Source organism: Lonchura striata, chromosome 2, assembly GCF_050655825.1.
Source record: "Lonchura striata isolate lonStrDom1 chromosome 2, ASM5065582v1, whole genome shotgun sequence".
Classification (NCBI taxonomy): Eukaryota; Metazoa; Chordata; class Aves; order Passeriformes; family Estrildidae; genus Lonchura; species Lonchura striata.
Window position 1 is genome coordinate 123612803 of NC_140704.1, and position 27460 is coordinate 123640262.

Sequence of the window (27460 nt, forward strand, 5' to 3'; positions counted from 1 at the left end):
CTGAAGGAAGTGGAGTCAGGCACAACATTCCTTAACACTACCAAGGGGGAAGACCCTGCTTCCCTTTCACAAATCTCCTTCCTTGCCTCCTCTCTGCCACATTCTCCCATCCCTTCAATTTGGCAGCATTTTGGCTGACACAGCTCAGTTTCCCAGGCTGACAAGACAGCAAAAACACAGGCATTTCTCTCCCATTTTTGGTGACCTAAATCTCTCAGATAATGGACTCTGACACAAGGCAAGTGTGGGAGAAAGGTGAGAGATGAAGATGGAAAGAGGAAGAGGGTCAGACTGCAAAGGAAGAGAGCAAAAGAGAACATTTGGGAAGTGATGCCAGCTTGGGACTTGAAACAAGAGCAGGAATGTGTTCTGGAGGCAGGGAAGGTCCACCACATTTGCTCAGCTTCAGTGGCCTGAAAAAAGAGCCTCTTAGGAAATCTGCCACTGTGTTTGGAACATATACTTAAATTATAACTTTTCTTTTTCCTCAAAAAAAGATGAGTAATTTGGATCTGGGACAAAAAAAAAAAGGAAATTTTGGCTTATCCTACAAACAGGATATGGGTGTTTATTTGAGTCAGGGATATTTCTGTTTAAAAGAACGGTATGATGTGTTGCTTCTTGCTATGCTATGGACTAAAGAAGCTATTCCTAAACTCTTTTTGAAGAGACCATATTCTCCTTTTCACCTCTGACTTAAAGATGGTCTCTGAAAGAGACTTCAAGGGAAAACTTATGAATTGCATACAGAAAAATGTCCGTGTCCAGCTGACCCTCCACAAGTGTGATGCAGATGTTTCAAATCACACGTATGTTCCACTAATGCATATTGGATAAGTGCAAAATCCTTATTGCCTAGTCAACAAATCTTAAAAATACATGCTGGTATTTCAGTTGTTACTAAAAATGCTTTACTTCTGTTATTATACCATCAGTGATACACAAAGTAATTGTGTGGTAGTTCTTGCTGGGCCCTGATTTTTAGCTATTGACAAGCCTTACATGCAGAGTTAAAATACTGTGATATCCTATGAGTTAAATTTGACAGCTTAAGGTAAATTAGCCTAAAGATCCTTCTCCACAGATCTAGTAGGTGTAAAATCTGACTCTTGCTAGGTTTGCTTTCCCTACAGAGATATTCAAAGAGCAATAAACTTCTGCTGAACAAGTCTCAGGTCCTGACATACAGTTACTGACCATGTTGCAATCACAGGTGTGTACCTATATGAGAGCTGGAGTTGGTCTTCTCTACTGATAATGGTGAAGTATTTCTTGCAGCAATCAAGTAGACCAGGTTCTGGTGTCTCATTGCTACAGTAAGCACCATCCCCCCTCTTAGCAGCAATTTTAAACTTATTTGGCATTCTGTAGCAGCTGCCAGCTGTAGTGCAGGTGTAGCCTCTGATGGGCCTGTTTAAAGTCCTGCTCTCACTGTCCTAGTAACTTTTCCTGGAGGTAGTTTGCACTGCAGTAGTATCCAAAGCAAGATAACACCCCCAGCATTTATCTGGATGCCTTTCAGATGGCAATATGTTGGGAAACCTGAGTGACACGAGTGTTTCTGTAACATCTCAGCCCTAAAACTGAGTGAAGGGTTGGTGCAGACACAGCCTTGAGAAGTCATCTCTTGCTCTCTGCAACAGATATTAAATGCAATTTAGAGCTTTAGGAAAGCATTAGGAGTGCCTTCTACCTTTTCCCATTCTCCTGATTTTGCCTTTCTGGTTTAGCCAAAGAAAACAACTTGGAGGCAGAAGGAAAGAGGAGTCTGAGCAGCTGTTACTGAGACCATGGTATTTTGCTGATTCAGCAAAGAAAAGAACAAGATACATTTACTTACATTTTATTGTGGTTGAATACCATTTACAGGATTGTAACATTAGGTTGCATGACCAATATATGGAAAAGAAACCACAGCTGAGATGAAGCTTTGAGGTCAGAGACAAGAGAAACTTCTACAACAGTGGGGTGAGAGTACTGCCATGGGAGGTGGTCCTAGCTAAAACTTCTCAGTTGTTCAACAGCCTCACCCCAGTCAGCTGCTCCCTGTCAGCAAGGGCTGGCACTGCTCTTTGCCCACTCCTCACTCCAGTCATGAACCTATAAAGCAGAAACAGTCTTACGGGTTTCAGAGTAATGAATTTTGTGCATTAAGGTAAGCATAATTGCTTCATTAATTCTTGGTACACCTTAAAAAATCTATGCATTCTAGTGGGGACTTGCCAAGGCACAAAAATTCAGCAACAGGAAAGAGTTAAACTCCAGATTTTCACAAACACCTATGGCTCCAAGCCTCATTTGGAAGTGAGTAGGACTGCAGTGCTCTGTTCAAGCACATGTCCATCAGCCAAACTACCAGAAGCAGGGAAGTCAGCATTTGCAAAAAATATGCCTGATTTTTCTGGGACATGGGATTTACATGCTCCTCTGTAAGTTTTCAATTATTTGGAACGTCCAACTACTTCTTTCTGTGAGAAATGTTTTCTGACAAGAACATTGCTGACTCATCCATCAGCAGCTAGCAGTACTTTGTGTGGCTCCTGTTATGATATATGGAATAGCTTATAATACTCCTGTATGCAGTGATCTTTTACTGAGCAGCATGATCCTGGGAAGAGTCACATAATTCCTCTGATCCAAGAACCTAATTCACTTTGACATTAAATCAGAAATCCTAAATGAATATACTGACTAACCTGTATGAATGCTCTGCCAAGGATGGATGGCCACTTGGTCTAATAATACTTCATTAACTGTATGGTAGCAAAACCAACTATAGCTAGATTACTTAAAATTTAAAGGGTCCAGTATTTCCCAGACACTTTTTTTTCCCCTGTGCATGGGTCCTCACTAATTAAGGAAGTCCAGCTTTATAGGTGAAGCAATACCAAAAAAGCACCAATAAAATTTTTAAAGCTCTCTAAAACATTTTAATACCTTATTTCATGTGGCATATACAGAGTTATGATGGTTCATATGGTATAAAGTTTTTTATTAGCGGTCCACTGGGGAGACTGCATAACTCAATCACTCTTTTGCAACTCATTTAATGCACATCACCACAGCATTTGACTAGCATACTTAGCACAAATTGAAGTCAGTAAAATATTTGACTCAGCAGCCCATTACATATTTACACAAAGAGAGAGTTAACTGGAAACTAATTTAGGGAATTAGTGGTTGGTTACAAAACACAGTATAAACAGACCAACTTTTTCTCCAGATAAGGCTACCTTCTTCCCAAAAACCTGTAGGTCTTGCACTGTTTTTCCCAAAAAATGTGTGGTATAAAAATTGCAAAATCAAGTGTCTTGTGCTTTAACATCTTTTTATGAAACAAATGATAAAACTGATATGGGAGGTATAGGATTCATTTTCTCCCTCTCCCTTCTTCTCCTTTTCCCTTTCCCAATGTTTAGAGAGATTCACTTCAAACAGGATAAGCAGGATTGTAAGGTTCTTCTTCCAAAATCCTACTTCTTTCCATGTTTGACAACATCTGACACACCCAAATGTAAGAGCTCAGTCAGCCAGTCTCCAAAGTGCACAGGGATGGTGACACCACACATAGTGCAGTCACTTTTTAGGTGACCATCACTCTTGATTTCCCTACAGCAGTAGCTAGCAGAGCATCAGAGATGGCACCTATCCAAAAGAGAATAGAGACTGGTCATCCTCTGTTATTTTGTATGTCATCAGCATCAGGAGATTAATTGTGTTTTCAACTGAGAATTTCCTTTGAATTACAAAAATGTTGGTTAAAACCCTCCTGTTTATCATAGTACAAACACAGATGGCTATAGTATACCATTTTCTTGTCTTATGATATGGCATACTGACCCTCTATAAAGAACTTGAAGCTTGTTGTGTGAAGCAGTAGAAAAGAGGAAAAAAAGCACTCAGCAGGAGCAGATTAAAGACCCACATACACAAGTGTTTGAGAGACAGGAAATTTAATTTAGATCTTCAGACATTTCAGAGTAAATGTTTGATTCTTCTGTTAAGGTGAAAAGAGTTATTTCAGTCTGTTTCTACTAATATTAACCTGTACTTGTTGCATTTATATAGTATACTTTTCACAGTGACATGTGGCCAAGAAATGAAAATTTCCCTGGTTGACATTAGAACAAACAAATGATCTCCTGGAATTGTTTTCATAGATTTCTGAGAAAAGCCTGCTGGTTACATCATTTACCTGAAATCTTCTACACCAGCTTAAAAAGTGCCATGCAGTGCAACTTGAAGCAGAGATATGAGCAATAGACCAGAGAAATGTTATGACCATTGGGTCTAAAAAACAGTTTTGCTTTGGCTTCAATGTTTAATTATTTATACAAAACAATATTCCAAATAAGAGACTAAACTTGGCAACAAGGAATAAAAATGTTTTATTCCTCTACATCCTTTTGAAAATCTATCTACAACTGGCTGAGGTATATATATATATATATATGTATCAGAACTGCAAAAAATTCCACTGCATGTTGTTCCATCCACATACAGCTCTGACATGTCAGCTGGGTTGATTGTGTACCTTCCCACAACTGCAGGGGAGGTGCAGATCTCCCCTGACATTACTTGATATTTACTAGACTTTAAAAATGATTGTGCATTAATTTAACACATTGTCTGTCACAATCCTGAAGAAGAAGGAATAAACAATCTAATAACTAATACAGAAAGCTGCAGATATTGAATAAGGCAGGAAAAAACATGCAACACAGACAAAATTAATGAATGGGATTGATAAGAGTCAAAAAACACTGGGATAGCTTATAAATAGAAAAGTGTTTTTTAAAGTGCAATAGCTGTGAACTACACTTCACTTAGCTGTGAACATCCCACTGCTAAGAAATAAATAGCTATTGTAGTAGATTCCTCTTCTCTAACCCTTAGTAGCTGCTCTACAAACATAATCTTGTTTATTTATAAACAATTATAAAATTACTGAATTTAGTTATAAAATTACTGATTTTGTTTAAGAGGCAGGGAATCCAGTCTTTTAATAAATGCTATGGACTTTTTCTGAGGAACATCAAGGTCTTGTCAGTTTTTCAATATTCCTTTTTTTTTAAATATGTGTATAAAGCCAGATAGATGGTGCTAAAACTGTTAAAACCCCATAAAATCTCAGACAAATTACTTCAACCAGAATGATGATAATCTGGGAAACTTCAAAATTCTCCCCAACTATATTCTTGTAAATTTGTATGTGACCCATGCCTTATTAAATGATCCTTAATTTGAGAACTTCTAAGTGCCTTTAATACTTGATCATTGAATCTAAATGTTCTTTTAAATTCTTTTAATTTCCTCCTTAAAAAACCATCAAAGTAAAAACGATATTTCAAAGAGCTAATCCTTTATCAGCAGTTAATAGCTCGGTTCTGCTGTGCATACACCAGCAAAATCCTCATTGAAATCAATGTCTAAGTTCAGAGACTTCTTTTTCACTGGATGCCTTTAAAGAAGTATGGAATTTCTGTCCCAGAAAAGATATGGCTCAAATTAAATTTCTGCAGCAGTTAGATTCAGGGCTACAGGCCAGGGATGGGTGGTATATACAACAGGGTAGGTCCATCAAAGACATATGGTCTGGTAAGCTTAAGAAAATCAGGGTAGATATAGAAGAAAATTGGTGGCAAAGCAGGTAGCCTGGGTGCCATCATGGTGATTTAAAAGCAGAGCAAAAATAGCCCTTAAGAGTTACAGCAAACTTCTCATTGTGAAGAAGCAACAGCACGTAATACATGCTCTGCTTTGGCCTGACACCATATGGAAATTCCTAATGAAAGGGGATTGCAACTCCAGCAGGGAAAGTGTTTCCATTTGCTTAGCACAGATTAAGAAGGAATCTCATCCTATGGCCAGCTTTTGGCCCTGAAGATTGACAGGGTCTCATGTCTCTAACTAAAGGTACCAAGAAGTGCCTAGAAAGGGGCAAAATAAATTTGCATGCCATCTTTTATATTTACTAGATAGTGACACTAACACAAATGCCCATGTTATAACATAATATATAATACATATCTTTATTTTTTTGAATCTTGTGTTTATTGCATAACTTTCCCCAAATTATTCCATTTGGAAACCTTGCTTTCATAAAGACCACATCTCACTTTAATTTCTGTAATGATTAAGCTAAAGGACTACTTGGGAAGGTAGTAACCACTTGCAGCAAGATAGATTAATTGGTATCCTAACTGTAACCTTGTGCTCTACAGTAGCAAACTCTGAGGAAACTTGTACATGTTAGCAACAATATCAGCTATGAATTAGTAAAACAGGTACTTCCAAAGCCCCTTTATTAGTTTGTTACATGTTTCTCCTTTTGACTAATATCTATTTGATTGCTTGCCAAAGGTAACTGCGGATAGTGAACAATATGGAACTACTACACTTCTTCCCTCTGAGAAAACACACAAGTCCTACCCCACTCTATGTACAGCTTCCTGAGTTTGAGCATGTGTTTTCAGGCATGGAAATGGCTGTCCTTGCCTTATTAAGTTATACTATTATCTCTGGTACTGACAACAGCAATCAAAAAGTCACATAAACAATGAAAGACTGTGGAAGAAGCCAAAGTTTTGGATATACATATATATATACAGGCAAAGAATAGTTCCTATTAAAAGATTCCATGGTACATTCTATATTTACCAAGACAGGACCTTATTTTTTTTTTTTTTAAGCTTGCATCTGAATGACCCAAACACACTAATCATGGATGCGTGTAATTTTTTTCCCCCTCCTTCTGCTCGATCCTAAATTTAAATCATAATGCTGAACTTGTGACGTCACTCTCAATCATTTCCACATGGCTTCACTTGTAGGATCAAAAAGAAGGTGAAGTTCTCTTGTGTCAGCAAAAAGCTGATTTGGGGGATGGAAGATAATTCAGTGAAATTTCTAGTAATGACAAGAAGACTTCAAAGAAACCTGCAGATAAAGTACTATTCTTTTTCAGTAAATAGTTGCTCTGCCTCAATTTTAACACTATTAATAGAGGTTCAGTTTTAAAAGGGACTCTGCTCCTAAGGAGATCCTGAGTCTTCAGATACTTCAGTTCATTTAGAAAATCTTTCATGGATTTAAAATCAACAGGTGTATTCCAGAAAATAAACCTCAGTGGAAACAGGTTAAGATAACAGCATGGTGGGCAGCCTAGCTTCATATTTCCATTTTCTCTGGTACGTTAGTTTTCTAAAGATGGCATTTTGGCTCTGATCAAATGGAAGGGCAAAGGTTACCGAATGTGAGGCTGTGGCTGCTGGAAGAGAGAACCAGTACAATGGTGGGGGAAAGCAGGCCACCAGCATTAAGCATGGAGAGATGTGGGAAACTCGCAGAAAGGAAGAGGATGTCATTTTCTGAGAAACCAGGAAATGAGCTCTGTGTTCAAGTATTTCTATTTATGGAATAAGAATTGTAAATATCACAGGAGATATTTGATACTGAGACAAGGAAATACGTGTCAGGCCTTTTAGTTTTAAGCCTTTGTCTTTGCATGGGCTGCTTTTGTTCAAGGAAGGAGCAATGAAAAAGGAGGGATTTGGGAAAAAAAGCTTTCTGCTGCAGCATTTCCCAAACTATTTTTCCTGCGCCCCTCTCCCAAGTGAGTTCTACCGTTCATGACCCTTCTCTCCCCTTTCCTCCCCAGCTCATTCAGCATCCAGCATTCAGGATTACAGCCACTCATCTCAGTTTGCAGCCCTGACATTATCTCTCATACCCCCCCTCCTTCTTTCCCAGAGAGAGGGTGAGTCCTAGTTTGGGAACTGCTGTTTCCACTGGATTCCAGTTCCTGGCAACCTATCTGTAAAATACTTTGACCAAAAGGGAGCTGTTCCCCAGAGACTGTGATGCTAATTCTGCTGTGTAGTTATGGTGTGATTTCAGAGCAATCTCCTGGCTGCACACCAGTGGGCTTGTCCCTAAATGAGAACCTCTACAATGCATTTTTTAAGCATATCACCTCACAGCCTTTGAGGTTAGCTGCACAGTTTGGTTTGAAAAGTGTCTCTGTGCTCATTTCTATTCAACTTGGAGCCCAAAAATGTTCTCCCTCTTCTGCCAATAACCTTTATTAATTTAGATAATTTTCCTTTAGGTTTCATTTGTTCTATGTTTTTAAGGCAAAATCAAGCATTACAGAAAAGGAGGATGGGACACACCACTGTTTCTACTGCTAATTTTTAAAATGTAGGCAGAAAGTATGTGACTCTTCTATTCCAGGGTCTTTCCCAGAGCTAACTCTCATTCCCATTGTATTTATATTCACCAGAACCACTGACTTGTTTGCCTGAGTGAGTGGCTGCTCAATTCCTGGAGGCCATTTACTTATCATTTACAAGATGGAGACAACAGCAGTGCTCAGCACTATCTGTTTATCTACCCAAATATGGATTTTAAAGACTCATTACAGTTATTTGACTTTGAAACCTCTCAGCCCTGAATACCAGGTAAATAAAACAAATAGGCCATTTGGTAGAATTCCTGCTATTTTGTTTAAAGGTTTCCAAGACACTCAATCACCTTATCTCTAAAATAGTGTATCCTTCTCCCACTGTTTGTTTATTTTTTTCAAATGTAAAGCATTGCATCTGAAATCCAGGAAGCAATAGTGACATGCTTTGGGGAGAGTGTGGAAGTGAAGGCAAATTATTTGAAGTTATGACCTCTGTAGCAACCTTAGATGTGAGGTACTTGCCTGGCCCATGCTCATGAACCCTGAGGAGGACACACCAGCATGTCAGGCACCCCATTCTTCATGCCACCCTTCTTCTGACACATATTTAACTTCCTTGCCATGTGCCAAAGTTAGGAGAAGTTGCTAGATGTCATCATGGCTCTTGTTATCTGTGGTACCCTGCATGCTTCCTCTTCATGGCAGTAGGCAAATTAGGTTTATATAGGAGATACATTCTTTTGCCTGAAACTAAAGTCACTGGGGATAAGTCTATCATGAACAAAATACATCTCTGTTCCAACCCTATGCACTTGAGAGGTTTTTCTGCCTGTCTTTCCCGCAGTAGCTTTGCTGTGAGTGGTGTCCCCACACTCATCCCATGCCGGCTGCTGCTGTGTGCCAGGGCAGCCATCTCTGCCTGCCAGAGGATGCAAAGCAGCTCCACAGGGACTGTAGGGAACATATCCAGTCCATCCCGGCTCCTGTCAGGCCAGCATTTGTACTTGTGTGAGATGTAGGTGATTGCTAAAATTGTTTCTGAGACTGCTTGTTATATAAAAAAAGACAGTGACAGAATTGTATGGAAATGCAATCTGATGTAAAACCACAGTGCTATTTTACTTTTCAGAAAGGCTTTGTAATGTGTTTGAATTGGCTACCTGGCTATCTTTGGCTGTGACTGCTAATCCTTCAGTATCCTTGAAGGTGTCCTTGATACTCTAAATGAGCTGATATTTTTAGAATATTTCAATTTTTATTATCAGTTATGCAATGGACATATCACTGAGTATTTTTCTGTCAGTGCAATTAAAACGCTTAATCCCCTCAGAGAAAATTACAATGACAGAAACCATGGATAAAAATCAGCTCTAAGTATAAGGAGAGCAAGAAGTCAATAAATTTATCAGGCAACAATTTTTCCAAAAGCTTTGTTCAGTCTCCTAAAACATTGGGACAGTTCTTTTGCAGAGGCAAACTCAATAAGAGTACTGTATGGATACAGAGGATGTGTTCTGCACTTGAAAAACTGGGGTGCCCCAGAAGTGGGGCCCAAGACCAACTCAGAATTTCTAAGGAGCTGAAGGGACTGTGACAGCAAAGCAGTGGTGTGCCCTGGCACTGAGCTGGGAACAGTTGAGAACCAAATCTGTGTGTTTAGCAAGAATCAGAATGGTCCAGATCTCACCCTATGGACAAGAGACAAGGCTTAATTTTGAATGGGAGGCATTCTCTGCAGTGACCCTTGCTTTGCCAAAATGATCCAAATTCATCTCCAATGAAAGAGTCTTCAGAAAACATGGTACATGAAAGGCCTTTCCTGGGACATCTGCAACGTCATTCTGCTTGTGGAAATAAAGAACCTCAGAAAATACAATCTTTACATAAGAAAAAATTATGTGCCCTAATTAACACATCTTGTTCATAAAGAGGTACCTTCTATCAAACAGTATATCAACTTTTTTCTATATTTTTTCAATATGTTCCTGACTTTGCAACAATCAATGTGCAGGGGAACTTATGTGTGTTCATATCTTGATCTAACAACTATTAAAGCTATACTCGTAAAACACTTCTGATTTTGCTAGGTGAGGCTGAAATGTCAGCCTGTTTTTCAAAAGCATCCTTGATACCACTTCCTTTTAATATGCACTGTATGCACATAAATAATGCTTATCAAGAAGACCTTCCAGGGAATTTCTATAATCTAAATAAATGTCTTTGAGATTACTAATATTCAAAATATAAAAAGTACTCTCTTCTTTTAGCTTAAGTTTTTACTCTCTGGAAAGAGAAACTGGAATTTCAGAACTACAAAGGGTTTTCAAGGATATACGGGTGAGATTTCTCCTTGGAAAGGCACAGATAGCTAGTCTCAAATCCAAGGGGCCCATGAAGAGTGTCTGGGTTTCTGGAATGAATTGCTAAGTTGTACGTACAGGTGCTAAGTGTGATTACGTCAAAGTGTAAGTGCAGGAAATGAGATCACCCAAAGGTACCACAGGCACTGCAGTATTAAGAACTGGGTATTGCAACTGTATTTATCTCCAGGTTTTAAATCCCCCCTGTTGAACCCCTTATTAACGATTTTGTTAAAAGCTGTGAAGGAGACCAGGCTGGGGTAGAGGGATACAAAGAATTCAGAGTGAGTTTTCAATTAAAATCCACAGTCTGTTCTGTTTATGATAATCTCTAAATTCTTTTGAAGAATTGATCATTATAACTCTGTCTAATCTGTTTTCAAAACAGATTCTGAAATAGCCATTGTGTCCGCACCTTCTGTTTTTATAACTTATGTACTTTGATATTGTAATTGATCCAAGTGGGTGCAATTAAATCTTTATTTGGAAACTTGCACCAAAGCAAGTCATTCAGTAAAAAAAAAAAAACACCAATGTGCTTTGACTCTAGATTCTCACACATATTTGCACTTACAATCAAAGCTTTTGTTCTGTTAAACTAACAAGGGCTGTTTAGCATAAGAAAGAGTTAACACAGGCTGCCTTACTTTGTGCTAATTTTGGGAATAACAGTTGAATGGAAAAAAATTTGCAGGAAACTATGCTGTCCCGGTAAAAATCACCAATTTTTATTTTAATAAGTAACTCACCACAAGTGGAGAGGTTTAAAAAAGACCTGATGATATGCCAATGATTACTGTCACTCAGTGATAAAATACTTCTCTCGTTTTTCCTAAGAAAGATCACAAGAGAGCAGATCAGATCTCTAGCTCAAAATTGCTTCTAAACTAGGCAGTGAATTCCACTCCACCACTTTCACTTGGGGGGATTTCACATCAGCACAAGTCAGGCAGGGATCAAGATCTGCAATTAGTCGTTTGTTGGCATATCTTTATTTATTAGTTCTGTGACACAGTTATTGATCAGCCATCACATTGCTACTTATAATTCAGGCACTGCTGTCTTAAAACTTAGCTGTGGATTGGATTCTGTGAAAGGAATTTTTGTAGAAGGGTAAGCATGATTTATTTCAGTGAAATGATCTGTCTGCTTGGTCCCACTGCAGGGAGAGGCTGTAAAAGCACAGAGCTTAGTCAGGCTGTCAGCTGCTTCTGGAAAAACAACAGGTTAAAAGTTTTTTTTCATTCACGCAGAGACTCTCAACTAATAGGAAAAATCTTAAATGCAATAAAACATGGTGTGTATATGTACATGCGTATATTTACATTTATATAAAATATAGTTCCTTTTTCTTCTGAGAAAGCTCAGGTAGACCACTTTACCACCTATGAAGCAAAATCATGAAAGCACACAGAGGGTGTAATCAGGTTTAAAAACCCTTACAAGTGGGTATAAAAACCTCTATATTCATTTATCTGGAAAATACCATCTTGGCCTTCTTGAGAGCCAAAGATGATGTCCTCAAAAGGGCACTCTTTGGCAGAATACACCTCCAGCAAAAGCAAGGTTATTTATGGAGCTCCTGTGTCAAGCTACCTTCCTGACAGGAAAGGTCAGCCTCCTTGTGTCTCCAACAAGCATGGCAGAGACTCTAACCTCAGTCTATCATAATTATGAGGAAATCAAGTTCAACTCCACTGAAACTTTTTTATTGTTGATTAGACTGGCCTGAATAGCATCAGGGCTAAAACCTAAAAATAATACTTTTTATCTGAAGATTGCCTCTCGATATAATTCAGCATCTCAGGGACAGGTCTCATATCCTGTAGTAGGACAACTGCACATTAGTAGAACACTTTCTGTCCTTTGTACCATCCGAGAAGAGGTGGCCCTTGTAAAGTTTCTCCAGTTTGACTTGTCCTGAGTTTGTGTGAGTTCTAAAATTTGATTTTAAGATCAACTTAAGCCCATTTAAGATGAGATTGTCTCTGAAGGAAGATGAATCTTATTTTTTCTCTCCCTTGGCTCTGTGCCTTTTCTTGTGTCAGCCCTATAATTTTCATAGCTTTGTGGTCTGATTAAACCTGAGTAAAATTTAGCCACTCAAAAAACCACCAAAGTGGTCAGTTAATGTTTACACAAAGAAGTCAGCAAGAACAAGAAACATGTGAGCAGAGCAAGAGGAAACAATGGATTGTTTCTGCCAGAGGTTTTTGCTGGATGTGAACCTGTCCTTGGAAGCTGTATCACCTGCAGTTGGAGTAGAGCTCATAGCCACCTTAGTGGAGCCATTTGTTGGACTGCACATCAAACAACAGCCCTTACTACAGTTCTTTTGCAAATTCTGATTTTTCAGTGACTCTCTGATAGCATCCAGTTTGAAGAAAATGTTAGAAAGGCCTTGGATTTATTAAAGTGCAGATTAAAAACAAGTTTCGAAACTAGTTGCAAAATGGCATTTCTGTCCTGTTTTTAGAACTATGTGTACAGCCTTGGGAAGAGAATGAGCCAACTATAAAAAATATTCTGAATCCCTTAGGACAGTACAGAAGAAAGAATAGCTCTGCCTTTTACATTAATCTAACCAACCAGGTTCTACCTTCCTACTCATCGATACCAGAATGAGGAGGAAAAATATTTTCCCTCCCTTCAACCGAATATGGAATTCAAATAAAAACAAAGTAAAGCAGCCAGGCAAATAGTACAACTTCCTGCTCCAGTCCCTCTAAAATTCAATTTTACTGACATAAGCTTGGAAAAGATTCAGTGCCCCAAATTACCACTGAGAGTAAATAATAATTACTTTTGTCATGACAGGAGATTTTGGGTAAGTGTCAGCCTAAGGACAGCAGATGAGACTCTCTGTTGGGAGCTTTCCTTTGCTGCTGTGGAAGGTTTTTTGTGGACAGGGAGAGACAAAGGAGACCTGAAGGGGTACTTAGGCCCATGGTGGCATCAGAAGCAGAAAGTGCTTTTCCAGACAGAATTCCATTCTGTCTCTTTCAGTCCTGACCCTTCCCTCTCCCCTGTGTCCCTTGCCCTTTAGTACTCACAGTCTGGGAAGTGCCACAGGACTGTCTAAGGAGAGAGAGGGAATGTGGCTGCTGTACTAAAGGGCAGTGGAGGAGAGTGAAAACGGAAAGCCATGAGGATGAAGAATCAGATCCTCCTGTGTCACAGTTGAAGAGAAAGTACAGAGAGGAGCAAAGAGACCAGCAAAACAGGCAGGAATTTCTCTTCTGACCCACAGCCTTTCGGAAATGCCATGTCCAGAACACTCCGCAGCCCAATGTTGTTTTTTTCCAATTCTGACTTTCATGAAAACCTCCTTTAGGTAGATCAAGGATGGATGTTCCCCTAGGACCTTTTCCTAACCCGTCCAAATCTTTACTCCTTCTTTGAAGACCTCTCAATGCCATGCCAATCATCTTGAATGCCCTCAGCCTCTTTTACTTTCTGAGATTGACTAGTACCTTCTTGTTCTGCAAAGTACTATGCCTTTTTCCTTCCTTCCTCCCCCAAATCCTTCTGCCACTGCTACGATATTGAATTTTGCCTAGCCTTTGGAGAGCACAATTACAGCTAGTCAATACAGTTGAACTATTTGCTGTGCATTGGGACCCTTAGATGGTGACACTTACTCTGCCCAAACTAGTTCTGCCTGGAAAGAAATGGGAACTCTCTTTCCATTACCACTGAACATCCTCAGCAATACCAATACAGGACCTACACCTGCTACTGGGATTTTTATGCATCTTCAATGATTGTTCTGACCTGCAAAGTAATCAAAATATCTTCCAGCAGCTCACAACCCCACATCAGCTCTTCTCTCTTGGGCTTTCTCAATATTACATTTCAGTTTTCAGTCTGCCCTCACTTTTTCAGTTTTCTTTACAATTACAATTAATTTCTTTTTTTTGTTGTTTTTTCACTGACACAGGATGTGAGGCATAGATGTTTCCAGGAGGTGAATTAGAGGTTTTGGCAGTGGAGTGAGGAACATATGGGATTTTGGCACCTACAAAAAGAATGGCAAGTGGGTTGGTGGGATAGGGATGGTAACTTTCCTTCTTTTTTCCTTCTTTTTCCTTTTTTTTAGAGTAACTACATTTGAATTGTTATCTATACATCATGTTTCTAAATATACTGCATTATTATGGCTTTATTTTGCTTTCAATCTATGATATCCCTAATTTAGGCCCAGTAACAAGAATTTAAATATAGAATTATATACACATGTAAATATATATGTGTTTTACATACATATATATTTAATTCTACTAATAAACATTACCTATACACATCTACACATACTTTTTTAGAGATGGGTATTGACATTTAAGTCATTCCCCTGGGCAGGAGAAGGTAATAGTTACACCCAAGACAATTCTAAGAATACTTTTGCTGGAGTCAAGTTTTCTCCATGCAATGAATACTGTTTTATCATTCTTTTGGTGACATAAAACTCTATTATGTCTTTAGTTGTGCTTACCTTAGGTGTTGTGACTATGTCATGATTTATGATCAGGAGGGCCTTGAATGAGATTGCCAGCTGTTATGGCTGCATTGCCCTACCTGTTTATTTGTATGTCCTTACATGAGATGCCAGTTTTTTTGAGGTTAATTGTCTTAGCAGGTGTAACTGTAAAGTTAATTATATGTGAGGCAAGGTAAGCATATTAGCTTCTTTTCTCAGTGAGACTGAAAGGTCCCTGCTACTATACAAAAATTTCTGTACACAGAGGTATAGCTGGTCCTGCAATGTGTCTGCTCTTTCTGTCCCCAAATATTTTCATCATTGTGTCTGAGATCACAAAAGGGTTAAATGAAATGTTTTCCTAAATTGTTATGGGATTTGCTGATACTTTGTTGTTATAAAACTAAAAGGGCTACAGGGGCTGTTGCTTCCTTGACTCTCTAGGAAAAAAATGAATCTGTATGTTAAACTGTGTGTATTCCCACGCTCTGTCCAGAAGAACATCATGAACATAGTTGGTTTTTTTTAGGCAAGCGGTACCTTGATTATGTGCAATAGTAGAAGCATGCTCAAAGGGGAAGGAGTAATATTAAACATTCACAATTACACTTTTCCTGATTTTGGTGAGTTTAACATGGAGTCATCAAAATCCTTCATTCTTTGTTATTGCAATTTTTTCAGGCTGAAAGATTTGAGTAGGAGCAAAGATGATAATTATGTAAGAGGGAGGGACTTAAAGATGTCCACTGGTCATCACTTTACTAATGCTTAACATTAAAAGCTATGAGACATTCTGGCTTCTAAATTTTTGGCATTTTTTCAATTTTTGTTAAGTATTGGATGGTTTACCTCAAATTTCTTTCAGTAATGAAATTGAACTCTGTCCAAAAATGTGAAGTCAGCACAAGTTCTGAGAGCATGTTGCTCTCTGAGTTCTCACACTTTTAAAGCCTTATAGATTCCATATATATTCTCTCCTTGATGTGCTCCCTACTGCTGAGAATGGGATCACCTACCTTGTGCAGACTGGTTAAATCTGTTGATTTTCCTGCCTATATTTGCCCCTATTTTCCAGCTGTCTGGTGTGTTGAGCTCTTCCCAGACGCAATGATCACTTGTTTACTGCACTGGAGTTGAAACTCTTGTCCAGCTGGCAGCTGAGAAGGGAAGAACCACAGCTTCTTGGTGCATTAAGTAGTCATATTAGGCTCTAGCTTGGAAAAACTTTTGCTGGCTTTGTTTTCTTTTTCCCTAACAATGACATGACAAATATGCTGCGTTTTCATTTGCTGAGTTCTTTTGGTCTTCTTTATTTAATTCTGGGATACTAAAAAAAAAAAAAAAGCACCTATGACAAATTTAATCAGCTCTTCTGCTAGGCTAAGACATGTGCCTTTTTATTGCAGTGATCTCGTTTGGTAGTAAATTGCTATGCAACCACTAATGAGGGAGTTACCTTAGAAGAAATGGTAACCAAAAAGAATCAGTGTTTTGAGAGTGGGTGTAAGTGAAGAAACACGAATTCGAGACTGACAATTATTTCAGCTATTAATCTTCTTCTGGAGGCAAGTGATAGTGATGACAACAACCTGACAAATTGTAAAGCCCTGTGATGAATTGAGTCAATTATGATCTTTTGTCTGTCTCACCTGCACTCTATCCTCTGTTCTGGTTACCCCTCAGGGGAACTGTTTTTAGTATTGTAGTCCTAAAACAGGTTGTAGCTGGGTATAACTTCCATACCATCTGATTCCATTGCAGGGAAAATGGAGCAGGGCAGAAGAGCTTCCTTAAAAAATTGAAGTCTATATCCTTCCATCCCACAAGAGCTATGCACAGGCAGGTAATCCTGATTCTGGAACTATGCCCTTAATGCATTTCTAAAGCAATCCTTTTGTAGCTAGCACATGTATGGTTTCATACTAAGAGAGTACATGTATAGGCCTATGCACATTTCCTCAGAAAATATGGGAATTGTTCTGGGATGCCTGGATTAACATCCACACTTTTAGGGTACAGAATTCTGCATGTGTGCTATATGTAACTCACCAAATTTCTCAATATTTTTTGTACATTAAGCCTATTGTGTTTTTACACAGAATAATCACTGTTAGAATATTTTTTTTCAGGTGAATAGGTTTGAGCAGGGGCAGTGAGAAGAAAGCTATCCAGCAGGCATTTGGTTGCATGTCCTCAAAGTTATTTATTTCTTCTTCCTCTGGCCAAGTTTTTGATCTTTAGCTATACCACTTAAATGTCTCCATGTTTGGTAGAAGAGTTCTGAGAGCCCCTGAAGCAATTTAGATGACTGTAGTGAAGGGATGCCTGACTCCTGAGTCTTGCACAGCACTGGGGTCTCTGCATGGAGGAAACGCTTCTAAAAGACCATGTGTTTCTGAAATTTAGGTGACTCCAGGTTAAGAAATAGTTGAGTGGACTTTTGAACAAAATATAGTTTAGGATTTAGCTCAAAAATTTTACATGAGCCTATGTCTGACTTTGGAATGCCCACATATGGAGAAAACAAAAATTAAATGCTGGCATACAGCAGCTGCTGTATATTCAATACTTTTGATCAGACCTTTTTTACTAAGACTCCTGAACATGGATTTATGAGCCAATCTCTAAAAATCTTGGCTGAAGTTCTTAAAAGGAATTTATCTCTCTTATACTACCCACCATGAGGCCCCAAAATTGCCAAATTCTTTAAGAAAGAAAAAGCAGCTGTGCCACACTAAGTCATAGATATACTAAGGCTTGGCACCCTCCAGTAGTGGAAAATAGTGGATGGTTGGGGCAAAGCGTAAGAATAGTAGAAGCACAGAATATTTGTCCAGGATCCACTCCAGGTGATTCAGGGATTCCCTGTACCAGAAGCTATATATTTGTATTTAATTGCAGTAATTTTTTTCTCCATGAACTTGTCCAAACACTTGAATATATGTCATTTTATCCTCGCTGCATCCTGCAGCAAGTGGCTCCAAGGTTTCACTGTGCTCCACATCAACATATCTTCCTGTGCTTCTTGGAACCTGCTGTTTGCTGGGATCTTTAGAAAGACACATTGGGTTTTAATTATTTAGCTTTTCTTTGCAGTTCAGGATTTCAAAGGCTTTTTTATTACATCTCATTTTCTACGCGATATCATTGAAACTCAACAGGAGCATGAGCGTGCTATTCATGCATGAGCATGCATTTCAAGATATCATTAACAGTAAACTTTTCTGTAGATTTATAGCCATGTTCTAGAACCTCTTCTGTTCCTATATAAACTCTTCAAAAATAATTGAATCCGGGGTAGACATAAAATGATTCAAGGAAATAAAAAGTCATCTTCCATTCATACTGGCAGGAAAGATAGACTGAGGTTGCTGCAGGAATAATGAAAAATCCCCTTTAATTATTTTTGAGAGCTGAAAATGCCAGAGTTGAGAATTACATGAGATTCCTGAGCAGAGGTGCATGTGTGTGATTATGTGGATATGTTCCACACTGGCACACAAAATTGCCAAGGCCATATGTGCTGGAGAAAAGGTGGTGAGTTAAAATCTAGGCAACACAGAGAGAACCTCAGTGCCCTGCCTTAAAGCTGCTGTTGGCTACCATGGAAACCAATTGGAACCACTATGTGAGGGACATGTTATCTGTGGGAACAAAACAGGAGTGACTATTTCTCAATATTAAAATTACCTACAATTAATCTTGCATATTAGGATGTCCTGAGTTATTTGCATAAAGCATTATTCACTTTGTTACCAGCCTTATGTGAGTGGGGGCAGCCTGACCTTAGCAAGAGTTCAAGGATTTGACAGTCAACTTGAGAACCTGTTTTATGATGCATAATTTTAACAGCATCTTGGGTATGGCTCTTCAGTGCAGCTTTCATTTCAGCCTTAAAACCTAAACTCTTTGCAGATGGCAGTGTGCATAGAGGAGAAGTGGTGGTAAAGTCTGTTATAAGCTGTCATAGCAAACTAAATCTGGCTATAGTCACACAAGTAGCAGTTAAATTATCCCGCAACATCAGCAGTAGCTTTTAAGTGAAAACATGATCACGCGTGATGTTTGAAGGCTATTAGTAACACTAGTAATAGAGATGAAAATTTGTATTTCAAGTCATGGCAGAGTCTTTGAAGAGAAATGTGGGGTGTGTGTCTCTGTATACAAAACACTAAATTAGGGGACATTTTAAACATGTCAATTTTACAATATTGTGACTTGATAGGCATCAGCAGAGGCATCCCTGGCTTACACAGGCATAAAAACCAACAGATCTGGGCCTGTGCATCACACAAATGCTCAGTAACTTGTTTATGTATATTTATACTCAGATATAATAAACAACATTGAATAAGCATATACCACATCAAAACATAAAATAATCGTATGCACATAACTGTCATTCATGTTGGTTAGAGATTGAACCCTGCTGAATTTGCCTCTCATCTGACCAATAAAACAGAGCATCTGTGAGATAGGCTGCATTTTAGAAAATGAGTCAGTACACAAGATGATGCAGCAGAATTTGACGGGCTTTTTTGATATTGCACACCTTTGATCACTATAGATTTTTAATGCAGTTACTGTACAATACTGGTAAGAAGTACAGCTACAGAAAATGCAGATGAGCTCAATAAAGTCTCCAGGGCTTTTTAAGGATGTAAGGTTATCCAGCCTGTTTACAGATCACAGTCTGCTAGAATGAAACAAAATCAAACCGAACCCTTGCCCTGAAGATATAATTGACAACATTAAGAATCTTACAATACCTCAGGGACAGTAGTTGCATCTCTACTTCACCACATATTATTGCTGAAAGTATTATTCAGCTGTTTATTTATCTGGAATTTGCAGATTAGGGAGTAGTGTTTTAGTGGATACCAAACAACTGTGATAGCAGATTCAGAGTAATAGGCTGAAACAGACACTGTATCATCACTTTGGGGAAGAATTTAGACAAATACAGTTGTGACTAGATTTTCTTCTTTTTCCTTTCTTTTCCAGGTCAGCTTTGCTAACAGCTATCTGGGCTCAGACCCCAGCTCTTGAATCTCACATTTTATTAAGTATTCACTTTGCCACTAGTCTTTCAGAAACAGCCTCATGTAAGGTATTAAAGAAGGAGTAAGCCAAATCAACATTTCAAGACTCTCATATGGCTTTCATATATCTGGGCAGAGTGTGTCTTTTCACAATTGCAAACCTTTCTTCAGGTTGGATGTTAACACTTTCAGAGTAACTTTTAATGCCAAAACAACGTCCTTCCCTTTCAGTTCAAAGAAAACAACATCTGTCATAATGTGAAATGTAGATTTAATACAAGTGTCAAGTCAGGCACTTGGTAATGAGGTAAAAACCCTTGAGATTTTAAGTCTCTCTTCCACGCTATCCTATTACAGGGAGGGGAAAGGAAAGAACTGTTTCTCTGGCACTTAGCAGCTTTTCTGTGTCCCTTATCTATCTTTCCCGGACATCTTCTGTAAATTAGTGGCTTTTTCCTGGCAGTGTCCCTGAGAGGAAGGAAGGTGTGATAATATTTGCTTTGTGGCAGAAGGCAACTGAGGTACAGACTAGACACAGTCCAGACTTGCCGCGGCACTGCCCGGAGCCCCCCAGCCCCGACTGGGGCGCTGACGGGTCCCGGGGGAAGGGCAGCGCTCCCGAAACTGCGGCCGCATCCCGCAGGACACTGCGGGGCGGCGCGGCGGTGGCGGAAGCGGGTGGGAAGGGGGGAAGCAACAGGCTGGTGGCAGCTTCCCGGCCGGGGGCGGCAGCCGGGGCCGCGGAGCGGGGCCGGAGCTGTCACAGCAGCGCCGCGGGCGCGGAGCGGCCGCTGCACAGCCGGGGCGGGCGGGCAGCGTGCGCCGCCGAGCCGCCGGGAGAGCAGGGGCGGCCGGCCCGCGCCCCGGGAAGCGCGGGCTCGGGGGAAGGACTCGCAGATGTCTGAGTGCAGAAGCAGAAATATTTGCTCTTCGGATATCCCCTCTTCTCCCCGCCTCGGCCCCCACCCCGGTTTTCCTCTAGCCTCTCTCCACCGTTCTCCCAGGAAGGCTGGAAGCAGCCACGGGGTAACCGCGGCACGGTAAGGAGTCGGGATTTTGGGATGCAGATGTCACATCGCCGTGCAAACGACTCCCGCAGTAGCACTTTATCAGGATTTCAAACGGCACCATTTATCTCTTTTAGAATAGCGTCTCTCGGAGGAGATTGCCCTCAAAAGACCCGCCACAAAACATTTTAGTGTTGCTCTTGTGCTTCTGTGCATCCCACTGCGAAGGGGTCCCAGTGGTCCCTTGGGAATACAAGGAGTTGTGAGAAGTTACACAACTGGCCACCAGACTAATCCACTCCCTCTACCTTCCCGCGAGTACCTCCCCCTTCTGCTCTTTTTTTCAATAGCAGCCCTTTCTCAAAATCTCAGGTTACTTTGCTAAAGAGTTCTCAGCCTTATAGTTTCTGCCCTTGTCTCTGCCTCCAGCTCCTTAAGAGCCACCCAACCCCAGCGATTGGATTGGGCAGCCCGTCTTGACACACCACTGTGCTGAGTGCTTGAGGACGTGTTTCAACAGATGGTTGGGGTTAGTGTGTGTCATCACACTCGAGTGGGGATTAGGGGAGAGAGGCAGCCTTGCTGGAGCTGTGTGGTCTTCCCCAAGTGTGAGCTGCAAGCAAAAGAAGAAATACCTAGCTCTGGGGAAGAAACGGGAAGAGTCGTTTCCAGCAGTTCAGAGGGAAAAATAAAACCGCACATTTTGTTCAGGTAAAGTAAAAGGTACCTCATGCCTCTCTCAATCTCTCTCTCTCTCTCTCTGTCTCTCTCTCTCTTTTTTTTTTTTTTTCTTCACGGTTTTCAGAGGAATGCTAGCGCAGCACACTTGTCAAAGCCAGTTGCTGCTGCCTTATCAATGCTGCTATTGTACGGCTGACAGATAACAGCGAGCACAGCCTGATGCTTGGCTGTCTTCACAGAGCTAACACTCTTAACGCCGCTAAGGTCACGCTTTCCGAGGTGTAGATTGGGAAATCTCCCCTGGAGCGGTGTATCCCAGCCCTGCGGGAGCCTCCTCCGCTGCCCCCGCAGGCACCGCTCTCCGCTGGGCGCACACGTGTGTGTGTGCCCGGAGCGGCGCGGGGACGCGGCGGGGGCGCGGGCGGCGCTGGCTCTGCGAGCGCCGCCGTGCTCCATCCAGCACAGCCGTGGAAACGGCGTGGTCGGGCGGGAGGGAGAAGGGACCGCGGCAGAGCATTTCCTAGGTTTTGAGCAGGATGCTTCAGCAGCGCGCAGCCTGCCTGGGGCTCAGCTGGGAGGCAAACCAGACTGTTTTGAAAGTGCGTTTGAGATGTCTGTAAAGTTTGAAGACTCATTTTAGAGACCTGCCTGGGCTCCTGAAAATCGGCATCGAGACGGTTTGGCTTACACATGGGCATAAAGTTAAGAGAAAATCAGGAAAGCAGGGAAAGTCAGGGTACAAAGTAATGGTGCTCTTGCAGCTGCAGCAGAGCAGATGGATGTAATTCATTTGCAGATCTGTTTGTGAAAGTTTTACAAGTCATTGAAAACGAAGTAGCATCACTATAATGGATCATTAAAGACGCGCTATATTTATCGATTCTAAACTAGCGATTTGAAGTGTTAATTAGAAGTAGGCAAAAATTTATGTTTAGGAAGGAAGAGGGGCAGAAATATAATTAGAAATTAGTTATGGAAGTACTCTGCTATAATTTTCATTTAATTCCGCTATTAAGTTCATTGATGTCTGGAGCGTGGGAAGCCCAGCAAATGAACTAAATCAGAAATGTTATCGCTAATTACAGTATGTTAGCTTATCAGAAAAGATGTTTTCATTGTTTAATTCTAAATTATCTACATAGAGAAATTAGAGGATGGATTATTTTTCCTTTTATTTGGTTTGGAGTTGTTTAGTTTAAAATTTGCTGTATATATACATATATATATATATATATATATATATGCTGTTTTCCTGTGCAGAGTAAAAAAATAATTTGATTATTTGCTTCTTTTGCACCTTAACAGTTCCTCACAGTAACTGTCACATACCTCTGGTGCTTATGAATTATTGGCCTCCTACTTGTGAAAGAAATCTAACACTGTCCTCACCACTTACAGGTGAGATGTTCTATATATAATACTGTATATAGTGTGCTCTGAAATAAGATCTGTTTAGTAGGCTGAGCAAGGGGATTTATAGCTGGTGCTTTGTGATTTTGGTATTCAACTGTGTAATGATGCCCGTAAACCCATGTTTCATTTTGCACATATATTTTTGCCTCAAACCAACTATTATGTTTGCTTTTTTGCCTTGAACAGACTATTTGGCCTCTTTACAGGCTGTTCTCAGCTTGTATTTTCAAGCACACTCTTAAGTATGAATGTGTCCTCAGAAGTCATCCACAGCAATTTGAAACAGAGAATTAGCTAAATCCCAAAAATCACTGTACAACCAGACCAAGATTTATGTGAATAAATTTGACCATTTTGGGTTTTTCTCTCAGTCTACACTTTCTCATTGTAAAAAGTGATGGAAACTTTTACAAGCTTAAAATGAAAAACAAAACCAAAGGAAAACCTCATTATAACTCCACATATAAGTCTTGTATATTGGATTTCTCCTCTTTCTCCCAGTATGTCCTGTGAGAAGCTCAATACGCCAGCTTCAGCACACAGAGGTTCAGACTTCCAGCAAAGCTGAGGTGCAGCACTGCAAGCTGCAGAGCCTGATGCTGTCACTGCCTAACTGAAACCTTTCCATCTTTGTGGGTATCACTGGATCACAGATCAGCTGACCTACAAGAAACCATATTTTTTGAAGAAAGTGCATAACTAATTACACATGCCCAACTTGTTATTGTTTTACTAGGGAAAAAAAAAAACAAGCTAGTTTCTCTAGCACTGCCAGAAAATTTTGTTGAGAAACTAAGAACAGCAAATCATGTTTTTCCTTCCTTCATAATGATGGGGCTGTTTAAAAGACAATGCCCACGGGGCAGTCCAGCTTCTTGTCAAAATGTAATCTACTGTTCCAGATGGTAAACATTCAAAGACATATTTATGGTGACTTCTACATACCTTCCTTTGACATTGGCTTTTTTTTTTCCTGAGAGCACTTGTGCTGGGTACTCACATGAAGTTCCCATTAGCATCCTAGCAGCTGTAAAAGTGTTCAGAGCTCACAAAGATGTTCCTCACAGTGAGATAAAAATAATCTTATAAAAAGATCTGAGACAGTAAAAGTTCCATGATATGCTCAAGGTAAAAAATTCCAGAGGTACAAAAAAAATCCATAAACTGCTGCATGAAAGCTGTAACACATTTTTGTTGCGGCTAATTCATCTTTGCTTGATATGGAATGCTGAACATACCAGGCATGTCTGTACTATCAACTCTGTTTCTGATGTGAGGCAACTTGCACTGCACAAAAGCTGGTGCATTTCTTTTTCCCCCAGCTAATGAAAATTAGGTGGGATACTTATTGTCTTCACAGAGTTTTCAAAGTGTCACCCTGTTTTTTTGGTTTTGGTTTTGGTTTTTTTTCTCTCAGTGCTCTGAGCAGTTAGGTAGAGCACATGAAAATGTTTTACAGCCAGAATGTATTCTGCCTTGAATTGTCTTAATTATGTGTCATTTTATTGCTTGTCAGGGGCTTCCTCTTCTTAGCACTTTAAACTTGAGGTGGGTGAGCTCATTACGTCACAATATACAACTTCAGTTTTTGCTTCTTGGCACGTCTCCTTGGCCTTTCATTGATTTTTGTTTCTATTTCAGAGGGAAAAAAAATATGATTGGTGTAATTTACATTGAAAAAACCCCCTTGGTGAATTTCCAAATGGCATGTAAATGCACCTTCAAAAAGTAGGTTAAATTAGACATTGTTAGGGAAAAAAATGCATGTAGAAATCCAGAAGTATCCTAGAGATTACAAGTAACAGTGTGAAAATTATTTTAACCACTTTTATTCCAGTCAGGAACTGATAAAATCAGTTTATTTAAAATGTTGTGATGCTGGTGACAGTGCTCCTAAATGTCATGAAATGACATGAATGAAATGAAAGCCATTATAAGACCCACACTGAGTGGATGTTAAACAGCTAAGGAAAAGAATATTCTGAAATATTTGCAAATTCTGTTCTGGCTATAAACACTTTACTGCAGACTATTTTGACAGTTTTCAGGTTTTTTATCTAGCTTTGTTTAACTTACATCCTGCACTTGATAACATATATATGTATATGTATATGTATATATATATATATATATATATGTATATATTGATATATGACTGAATGTTCATGCAGGATCAGGAGTTTGAGCCTTGTGTAATGTCAGGGCCCATTCTCACACTGATGAGGCAGGACACTTTGTTGCAGATGTCATGGGAGTCATGGGTTCCATGATTTCCTTAGCTTTAGAAAGAGCTTTGGGGGATTTGTGTTTGAGTGGGAAGGCAGACTGATGTGATAACAATTGAGAAAGCTCCTTTCTGAGTGCCTTGTGAGCTGCAGTGTTCAACAGAGAACGAGGGTCCCGTGACAACTCTGCGGTGACATAGAAAGAATCCAATTAGTGGCCACTCCTGTTGTTGATACAAGATCTCTCCTAAAACATTTCCACCATTACCACCCCCACTGTAATCCCATCCACGACACTGATAATGGGATCAAGAGTGTCTTTTCAGAATGCCTGTTTAAATTTTAACTGCCATCTTTGGAGATTTTGAAGATATTAAATCAGAAGACACTGAATAACACAGCTCTCAAGAGAGCTTTGTGACACCATAAGACCCAGTCGTCTTCCTCATACTACAACTTCCTAATGCCTCCATCACAGGTAGAGCTGCATCAAGTGGGCTACAGGTGAAGTAGGAGGGGCTGTATGTACATAGTGAATATTCCATTGAGTTGTGTCTGTCCTTGCACTGCAGTTACCTGTAGACTTTGTCCCTGAGCAGTTACATGTGTAAAAAACAGCAGTCGAAGGCAGTGGGAGGGGGTACAGTCCCCTGTGCTGTGCCCTAGCAGTGGCAGCAAGTCATCCTGCTTCTCCCTTTAACAAGCCTGAAGTCATTGCTCTGCCTTTCCAGCTGAATCAGCAGCATAATATTCTCTCCTGCCCCCCTCAAATTTTTTTTTTGTCTTTCACTTGCTCCAACGCTAATTCATCATTTCCATATCATCAGAGTGCAGTAACTCCATTGTTATTCTTACCAAGAGGGGCAAGTTCAATGCTGTCATGTGCTTGGAGAGGACGCTGTAAAGTGGAAAGGCTCAAGGCTCTAAGCAGTGCCACCTCAGAATGCAGCACAGTAATTATTAAATTAATAGCCAAACCAGACTCTTTTTTAGCTGAATTATTTTAGCACATTTCAGTTATGTCAGTAGACTGCTTTTGAGGACCCCTGCAAGATCTTTGTTTAACATTGCTTGTTCATACTCAAAAGCTGTTAACTCATGACAGTAATTCCATTTTAATTTCATGTGTCTTAAGAATTTTATTTTCTGAGGAAACTAATACTTGTTTCATCCTATGGTTTATGCAGATTTAGTGTCAGTGATTTTCCCAGAACTTTAGTACCCACTTTCAGAATCTGCTGAAAAGGTTGGTGAGCCTTTGTTACTGTGTGCTCTATTAATCCTGGAGTTCTGAACCTTCCCAGTCATAACCACCATCAGTGGTTTGGCTACACTGAAACATTTTTTGTAAAGGTTGACCTTTACACTCAAAATTTTATAATTATTTCCTTTTTTATATAATTACTTCTTTTGCAGCAAAAATTAACTTACAATTAAATATAAGCTTGCATTATAGTATTTATATCTGCAAATTTGGTAGTATTGCTGGAATATATACTGGAAGATTTCTAGATGTGGTACTGTGCTGTAGAATTCCAGGCTGTAGATCAGTATTAGACTATCCATAGAACACTTCATGAAGTTTCTATATAGAAGCAAAAGACTAGAAAGTCCATGATGTTGTATTCAAAAAAAAAAAAAAAAAAAAAATCCTATGCTGGTTTGAATGTAATTGTGGCACTGCATGCTGCCATTTCTCTGTGATGTGACTCTAACCCATCTTAGCAAGGAGAGGAGCTGCTTGACAGCAGCTGTATTTTTGTGGTGCTTCACAGGAGGTGAACTCTGTTTGGAAAGCCCACAGAGAAGATGGGGAAGCTTTTGGCACTAGAGTTCTGGAGAATAAATGTAACAGGGAGCTGAACACAGGGGATTGTTTTTCTCAAAAGCATCTATTAAAACTGAATAGTGGTCTGTTCCAGTATTGTAATTGCAATGTGCCAAGATGTTCGTTATTCTACCATGTGCACTGTTTTGTCTGTTTTCACTTAAAAACAAAAAAATATGTTGCCAAGCCTGTAAATGCCTGCAAAACTGCCAACTCTCCTGACTTTTATCAGTAGTCTG

The 27460-nt window shown here is 39.8% G+C and overlaps 1 protein-coding gene across 18 annotated transcripts in view; it reads left to right on the forward strand.

Annotated features, from left to right (window-relative positions):
• Nucleotides 1-27460, forward strand: part of SULF1 (sulfatase 1) — a 182014-nt gene that overhangs the window by 37892 nt on the left and 116662 nt on the right. For 5 of the 18 annotated variants that reach the window (XM_085573860.1, XM_085573866.1, XM_085573864.1 and 2 more), the window contains exons 1-2: nucleotides 21138-21785; nucleotides 23061-23153. The exons of 2 other annotated variants lie outside the window; for them this stretch is intronic. The gene's annotated coding sequence lies outside the window, so the exon portion shown is untranslated. Of the gene's footprint in view, nucleotides 1-20899; nucleotides 21108-21136; nucleotides 21786-23060; nucleotides 23154-27460 lie in introns of those variants that run through there. 11 more of the 18 variants (XM_085573872.1, XM_085573873.1, XM_021555564.4 and 8 more) reach the window with 7 other exon arrangements.